An 8,931-nucleotide genomic window follows, 5' to 3' on the forward strand; every position below is an offset into this window, starting at 1 on the left:
TTATAATTGACTTCTACTAGAAAAGTTTATTTTGTGTTCTTTAACTAGTAAAGACTTGTTTTATGAGTGATTTAGAGAAGAAAAAAAAAATTCTTTTTCATTTTTCAAATGTTAATGTCTTGAAAAATTATAATTATAACAAAAGAGATGCAATTTTTATGTTCATGCATATCTAAAAATTTCAAATGAATTAAACAAATTTAAAAATTCTAAATTACGAAAGTTACATTTTCTTTTGGACCAAATAAATTGAAAAAGTCAAATAATTTATAATTTAAAATCAGGTAGGAGTTCCTCTTCAATTCAATCCCATCCACTATGGATCCATACGGACCAAGGGATGTTGCTGTGTTTAAGTCACAACAGCGACCTATGGGGCCCTGGTGGGGATTTTTTTGAGTTTTGTTTTTTTTAATAATTCGAACCATTCATATTTTATAATTTGTTGAATAGATCATCCATGCAAAAAATCAAATTGATTGGAAATCTATAACTCTATAACAACTAAACATGTTTTTTTTTAAAATGGCTGATGTTGATAATTTTTTTAAAACAATTTGAATATGATTACGGGGTTGTTGATTTCTGATTAACTTTATTTTTTGTATGAATGATATACCCGACAAACCTTACAATAGTATGAATAGTTTAGATTTTACAAAAAAAAATTCAAGAAAAACCCCCACCAAGGCACTACAGATCCCTACTATGACTTTAGTCACAGTAGGATCCCAAATCCAAATGCATATTAGGTTCATCTCGACAATCTATACAGTTCATTTTATAAGAGTCGTTGAGTATATTATTCATACCAAAAATCAAATTGGTCTGACATCAATAACTCCTTGATCAGATAACATTTTTTCTATAAAAATGTAAATGAGTTGTATGATTTTAAAGATAGTCTATTAATTATTTTTTTTTAAACAATTATGCTTCGATCAAGTGGTTATCGATGTTTGATCAACTTAATTTTTTATATCAATAATATATTTGAAATACTCCACAAGATGAACAGTTTAGGCCTGCAATGATTTGAATTGGACCTCTACCATTGAACTCTAAAATTACAAGCAAATACTTTAGTTGTTTTTTTTTATATGGAAAATTACTACATGGTCCTATGTTGGAGATCTATTTCCCTTATAGTCCCACTGCATTTTTGATAAATCAACAATTTGTAGGTTTTGTACCCGGAGGTCTTGTTTTTATATTCTTATTTTTGTAAATGACTGTATTACCCTTTTGATTTGAAATATATATATCTATATACGTGGAAAATCAAATTTTAGATGGGAAATTGTGGTCTGGCCTCTGCGAGGTCAATTTTGTCTCCGATCTCGATCTCTTTCTGTGAGCTTGATCTCTTTCTGCGATCTCGATCTTTGTGTGCAATCTTGATCTCTGTGTGTGTTTTACGATCTCTCTATGTTTGCGGATCTCTGTGTTTGCGCGATTTCTATGTATGCTTTCTCTCTCTCTCTCTCTCTCTCTCTCTCTCTCTCGATACATATATGTATATATATAGATAAGCATTATCTCTAGTTCGTGTTCATAATTTCCTTGTAGTTCTCTGTTTTGTGATAAATGTTATTAGTTTGATACTTATTTTGTGATTTTTGTATGTAATATAGTGTAATGATTTGGATTTTTTTGATTTTCTTTGTTGTATAGTGTAATGTGTTTTGAATTTGTAGTTTGAAATTGTAAATTCTGAAGTTTTGATTTTGATATGTTGTAACTGTATAATTTTGTAGTTTGGACTCTGTGATCAATTTATGGAATCAAAATTCATAGCTTTAGACAAAGCTGGGAAAGAAGTAGAATGGCTTCGCCACTTCCTTGAAGATATTCCAATGTGGTCAAAACCGGTGCCTGCTATATGCATACATTGTGATAGTCAATCAACAATAGGTAGAGCACAGAGTCATATGTATAACGGTAAGTCACGACACATTCGTCGTCGACATAATATCACGAGGCAACTACTCTCTAATGGAATTATTTCCATTGAATATGTGAAGTCTAAAGACAACATAGCGGATCCACTAACCAAAGGGTTAGCAAGAGAGTTAGTTAAGAATTCATCGAGGGGAATGAGACTTAAGCCTATTAAATAAGAGTTACCACAACGGCAACCCAACCTAGTTGACTGGAGATCCCAAGATCTAGGTTCAAAGGGACAACCGAGTTGTGTATGACTCAAAAGGATTACTGGGGAGTCAAACTCCTATCCATTTCTAGGATGAAATAAGTGATGTCTGTAACGTTTTAGGTTAAGTAAAATTTTAATGATTCTTATATCTAGGTAAATCTAGTGGAGTATAGCAGGACACTCTTCATAAGAATCACCTATGTGAGTGTGAACTGGGCCAGTTCTATGAGGTTTGTGAAAGGCTACAAGTCTTTAGAGTACTCATGAAAGACCAGGTTGTTCAGGGCCAAAATGAACACAATAGTGAGAACTAAACTGTGTCTGGGGATATATTGTGTGAGTTCTATTGTCTTGGTTTACACAAACGGCTGAACAGTTCAAGACATCATGTTCACTGGTCAGCTAGTAAATCTGATAGTGTTTCACAAAGGAAGGCTCAAAGCCAAAAGCTACCTATCATTTGCAGAATATTTTCAATTTTTGTACTCTCTGTAATTAGATCATGTTGTTGCATTTTCTCTCCATCAAATTCCATTCATGTGGGGGATTGTTGGAAAATTAGTTTTGTATATGCTTATTTTGGGTCATCTTTGAGCCCAAAATTGAGTAGGCCCCAAACGTCTTTTGGAATGGGTCCGAAGAGGTGACGTGTTCCTTGCCACATGGCAAGTCACATGGTAAAGACGGTTCCTCAAAACCATTTATGAGTGAATGAGAAGTTGACGTCATTTTCGGTTCGTGAAATGAATAATTAAAAAAGTAAATGTGGGTTTCTTTGAAATAGGTTGTCCTACATTGAAACTTTAAGAGAGCTTGTGTATGTATATAAGCTCTAGACTACAACACTTGGGTTGGGCCCCAAGGGCACCCCAAGTTTGTATAAGGGAGGAGTTATGGACAAAGTGAACCTTAACCCAAACCACCACACACGCGCGCGTGCGCCGCCGCCGCTGCTGTCCGTCCAACTGGTTGGCTGAGCTAGGCGCGGGTGTGGGTCGGGTTGGTTCTTATATTAATTTTTTTTTGACAAAATTTATTTGAATTTTTATTGAAATAAAATTCAAATTTTGTACCAAAAATTGAATTTATTTTCTATCCATTTCCAGTTCGAAATTCAAACAGATTAAACAGTTCAAAACTGTTTGAACCCCGGACAGATTCAATTCCAGCCAAACAGATTTAAATCTGTCCAGCAGTTACCAACAGATAGAAACTGCTGGGCAGTTATCTGTTGCACCTGTCCAATTTGAAATTGCATCTGTTCACTTGAAATTTTGTACCTGTTCGGGTCTATATAATTCCAGATCTGTTCCAACATTTGGGAGTTCGAAAATATTCATTTCTTTTGCCTTCTGTTTGCTCTCTTGCATTAATTATTCTTCATATTATTTTAGAAAAAAATTTAAAAAGTTTAGAACACAAGGTTCTAGTTCACCGGAAAAATTTGTTTAGAGTGCTATTACAAATTTGTGAAGATCATTGTATCATGGGAGATAGACATCATTTAAGCACCGTAGCGAGGCGAATATGTCTTAAGGACAGAGTGTCACACACTCAACTTGGTCTTTAAATTTTTTAATTCGGTTCGATAAATAAATTCGGTACGTTATTTATTTATTTGTTTGGTTTTGTTTCAATTTATTTTATTTACACAGAAGATTGTTCCAACACAATCAATATATATACATATATATATATATATATGAAGATATTTTGTGTACAAAATCACTTATTTAAGAAAGTATAAGTATATATATATATATAATAGCACCAGTTTGGGATCAAAATGTAATTCAATTAAAGTGTGAGGGGTTAAGGTTTTAATTTATGAATTGGAACATCTATTTAAATGTAATTTAAAAAAAATAATTAGGGTTAGGGGATTCAATTCAGTTCGAGTTTCTTGTTTCAAATTAAAAGACGACTAATGTAGGCTGAAAGGTACCACATTGAGGCCACTTAAGTTACATTTTTTGTCTTTTAATTTTATTTATTTGGTGGAGATGATGTGTTTCGTACACTTGTACAGATTTGACAAGAAATATGAAAATTCAATCAAAAGGGGGCGTGAAAACAGATTCTCCGAGCGAGACGTGAAAAATTCGAGTCCACCAGGCCACCACACGTGCAGCCAAGTTTCACTGCACGTGCAGCCCACCACCGCATGAGCGGTCCACACCACCGCACGAGCGGCCCACCTAGGGACGCATGCACAGACTTTTTGGTCTATTTTGCTCTGAATAAAAGACAAAAAATCAGTCACATTTAGGGTTCGAAAATTGAATACAGAAAAGAGGGAGGCTAGGGTTCCAAAGGGGGAGACACTACCAAAGCTTGGAAAACACTTCCATGGGGGCTTATTCTTCATCTTCTTCCTCTTTCCACTCCTCCATGAGTGGCTAGTCGTCTTTTCTATGGTTTTGATGAAACCCTAGCCATGTAATGGAATTTTTCACGAGCTTTCATTGTAACTTGGTTTGAATGAATGTATGGATGTTTTAGAAGTTTATAAATAATTGTTTCGTTCTTCTCTTCAAGCATTTTACTCTCTGTGATTGTTTAATGTTTTCCATACATTAGTATTCTTTGTGTTTATATTCAAAGTACGAGACGATTCATGCTATGAGAGACGGGTCATTTTGCTAACATAGTTTAGAGCAAACGACTCGTACTACTCGGGATGATTCGTGCCTATACATTGAATGCAACAACCCTCTTGATCAATATTTCAAACTTGTAGTTGTAAAATATTGGATAATTCAAACCAAATTGCGATTGATGGTTGATGTTAAGTCTCATTCATGTAGTTAGTGGGGAATTCTCTACCCTAGGATTTTTTCCCGAAAATTAATATCTCAAACCCTAGATTTTAATTGTCAATATAATTCTTCAATTTTATTTAATTGCTGTTTAGGTATAGAATCAATCTTATCGTTTTAATCAAAATTAATTTAGGAATTTTGCGATTGAATTAATTTAATTCCACAATAGTCCCTGTGGATCGATACCTGGACTTGCCATTATTCTGATTGAATTTGGTATAGTTTAGTATTTAATTTTGGTGTGTTCAACGACCCATCAAAATTTTGGTGCCGTTGCCGGGGACTTCTGGCGAAATTAGTTAATTTAAAGTTACATTCTTACTTTAATTTTTAGTTTAGGAGTTTATGCTTTTGGTGTTTCTAAGTGTGCAGAGCGTTTGAAATTGGAGCTATCATTGAAGTGCAAGCGGAGCGCAGGCGAGCTTAAATAAAAGCCGCAGCACTAAAGTGAGTAAACAGAAGCAAACACTCGCAAGCAAAGCACCAAAGTGCTAAAACGAAAGTCAAAGCTCAAACAGAGGTTGGAAACAACATCTACACGTCAAGCATCCGCAAGACGAGTAAAGCGTTTTCGTTAAACCGCTGTGAGTATTTCTTCCTTTGGTATTTTACTTTCATTCTTAGTGCACAGAGTTGAAAATTGTGTGTGTGTTTGGGTAGTGTATGCACGGGCGTCGTTCTTGTCGCCCTGAATTGTGGAGTTTGGACCTTGAACTAGAAAGGACCCTTAGGAGACTTAGGACCTCTGCCCGTATTTCTAGGCTTGAATATTCATACATTGAGCCATTAGAGATGGCAGATCCTAATGTCCCGAATGTGCCCAACTGGACACTTAAGGATTATTTTACACCCACTACATATACATCACCATCATGTATCCAATTACCCAATACCACTGCTGCTCATTATGAGATTAAGTCCAGCACCATACAAATGCTCCCATCATTCCATGAACTAAGTCATGATGATCCTTATAAGCATTTGAATGAATTTTTGGAAATTTGCTCGACAGTGAGGATCAAGAATTTCACAAATGAAGCCTTAATGTTGTGATTGTTTCCATTCTCGTTAAAGGATAAAGCCAAACACTGGCTAAATTCTTTACCTGTTAATTCAATCACAACTTGGGGCCAATTACAGCAACGGTTTTTGGAGAAGTACTTTCCCATAGGTAAAACCAACCAACTTAGGCCAGCCATCACAAACTTTGCTCAAATGGATGGTGAGCAATTCCATGAGACGTGGGAAAGACTTAGAGACCTTCTCCAACAGTGTCTCCACCACCAAGTGCCTGATTGGCAACTTGTTCAAACATTTTATTATGGCTTAACTGAGCCACACCGCCAAATGGTAGATTCGTCCTGTGGTAGGACATTTATATCTAAAAATGATGCCGAGGCATGGTAATTGTTTGAGAACTTAAGTGATAATTCCCTTCACCATGCCTCCGCAGCCCGGCAAGTCCGGCAACCCGTAGTTGGAGCCCCGAAAAGAGGGGGCATTTATGAGGTCGGGCAAAACCTAAAGTTAGCCCAACAAGTAGAGGCACTGTCCCGCAAGATGGACCAATTATTAGCTACGAGACATACCCCTACCCAACAAGTTCAGCCTCAATTTCACGAGGCATGTGTTATTTGTGCAAGCCCTGCTCATGACTTGAGTGAGTGCTCTTCGGCATCAAAATTTCAGGAGTTAGTCCAAGAGCATGTAAATGCAGCTCAAGGATTCTCCAACCTGGGTAATTATCCATACTCCAACACAAACAATCCGAGATGGAATAATCACCCTAATTTCTCATGGAGACCCCCTTCACAAGGCACTTCTTACAATCCTCCACCACCAAGGCAGAATTTCAATAATTTTGCCAACCAATCATCTTACCGACCATCGCAACCTTATAGACCCCCACAACCATACCGGCAACCACAACCACAACCCCCGCCTGTTCCTCAGGGCAACTCTGCCTTTGAGACTCAAGTGTTAGAAGTTCTCTCAGAACTTAAGGGGTTAGCACCAATAGTTCACTCCCACACTCACTCTATTGCCAAGATAGAGACCCAATTGGGTCAAATGGCTAACAACATGAATCGGAGAGAGGAGGGAAAATTACCAAGTCAAACTGTGGCCAACCCTAAGGGACAATACGGGGCAGAGAGTTCGGGTGGGAATGGTAAGCAACATGAGCAAGTGCAGGCGGTGGTTGTTTTGAGAAGTGGTAGGGAGCTAGAGCCTCAGTCAGTTGTGTCTGATGCAACTAGAGTTAGGAAGGGTGACCACGGTGGTTCACCTAGTGAGAGTAAGGGTGAGGAGGAAACACTTAAGAGAGATGACTTAGTCCCTAGCACTTCATTTGAGCCCAAGGCACCATATGTGCCTAAGGCACCCTTTCCCCAGTGCCTTTATACACCGTCCCCTTTTAATAAGAAGGCGTCATCTATGGAGGCAATGATGGAGGTCTTTAAACAGGTAAAAATCAACCTCCCCCTGTTAGAGGCGATTAAGTAACTACCATCATATGCCAAATTTCTGAAGGACCTTTGTACGCAAAAGTGTAAATCTATGACACATGTGTCCCAAAAGGTCCTACTCACGGAGCAAGTAAGCTTCATCTTGTTGAATGACACACCTCCTAAGCTTAAGGACCTAGGTGCCCCAACCATTGCATGCATTATTGGGGACCATTTCATTGATAGGGCCTTATTAGATTTAGGAGCTAGTGTAAATTTGTTGTCGTACTCTGTGTACGAGGAATTTGGGCTTGGCGAGTTGAAGCCCACTACTGTTACTCTTCAGTTGGCTGACCGGTCCCTCAAAGTGCCACGAGGCATGATTGAGGATGTGCTAGTTAAGGTTGATAGGTTCTACTTCCCTGTTAACTTTTTGGTTTTAGATATGGAACCGGTAGCCAGTTTGAGGAAACAAATCCCGGTGATTTTGGGTCGACCTTTCTTGGCTACGGCCAATGCATGCATTAATTGTCGGACCGGGGTTATGGAAGTTTCATTTGGTAACATGCAAGTGAAACTTAATGTTTTCCAAGCATCACAACAACATCACGAGAGAGAGGAGTGCTTATTACTGAATGTTGTGGATGAGATTGTCGAGGAGGCTTTGCCCTCCATTCTTGTAGAGGACCCTTTAGAGGCTTGTCTAGCTCATTTTGGGTTTGAAAATTTTGGTATAGATGGGTCAGTTGAGGAGGTGAATGTCTTCCTTAATTTTTCTTCTACACCGGATTTTCCTCCATGGAAAGCCCGGTTTGAGTCACTTCCTCCTCTGTCGAGAGAGCCTGCCACACCAACTTTGGTCACACCACCTACACTTGAGTTGAAGCCACTTCCGGCCACACTCAAGTATGCATTTTTAGGGCCCCAGGAGACTTTACCAGTTATCATTGCATCTGACTTGACTGCGGAGCAGGAGAGTCAGTTAATGAGTGTTCTCGTGGCACATCGGAGTGCTATAGGATGGTCAGTGGCTAATTTGAAAAGGATAGATCCCTCCGTGTGCATGCATTATATACACCTAGAGGAGGACACCAAACCTTCTCGCGGAATGCAACGGAGACTGAATCCTAACATGAAAGAGGTGGTGAAGAAGGAGGTTTTGAAATTGTTGGATGCGGGTATCATATACCCCATCTCAGATAGCAAGTGGGTGAGTCCCACACAAGTGGTGCCCAAGAAATCGGGCATCACTGTTGTTGAGAATGAGGGAGGAGAGTTAGTCCCCACACGAACCACTACTAGGTGGCGAGTGTGCATTGATTATAGGAGACTAAATTCCTTGACTAGGAAGGACCATTTTCCCTTACCTTTCATTGACCAAATCCTAGAGCGGTTAGCGGGGCAGGGGTTCTATTGTTTTCTTGATGGCTACTAAGGGTATAATCAAGTCCCGGTGTACCCCGCTGACCAGGAAAAGACCACATTCACATACCCTTTTGGTACTTTT

The sequence above is a fragment of the Camellia sinensis genome, chromosome 6, assembly GCF_055761805.1.
Source record: "Camellia sinensis isolate YWXY chromosome 6, ASM5576180v1, whole genome shotgun sequence".
NCBI lineage: Eukaryota > Viridiplantae > Streptophyta > Magnoliopsida > Ericales > Theaceae > Camellia > Camellia sinensis.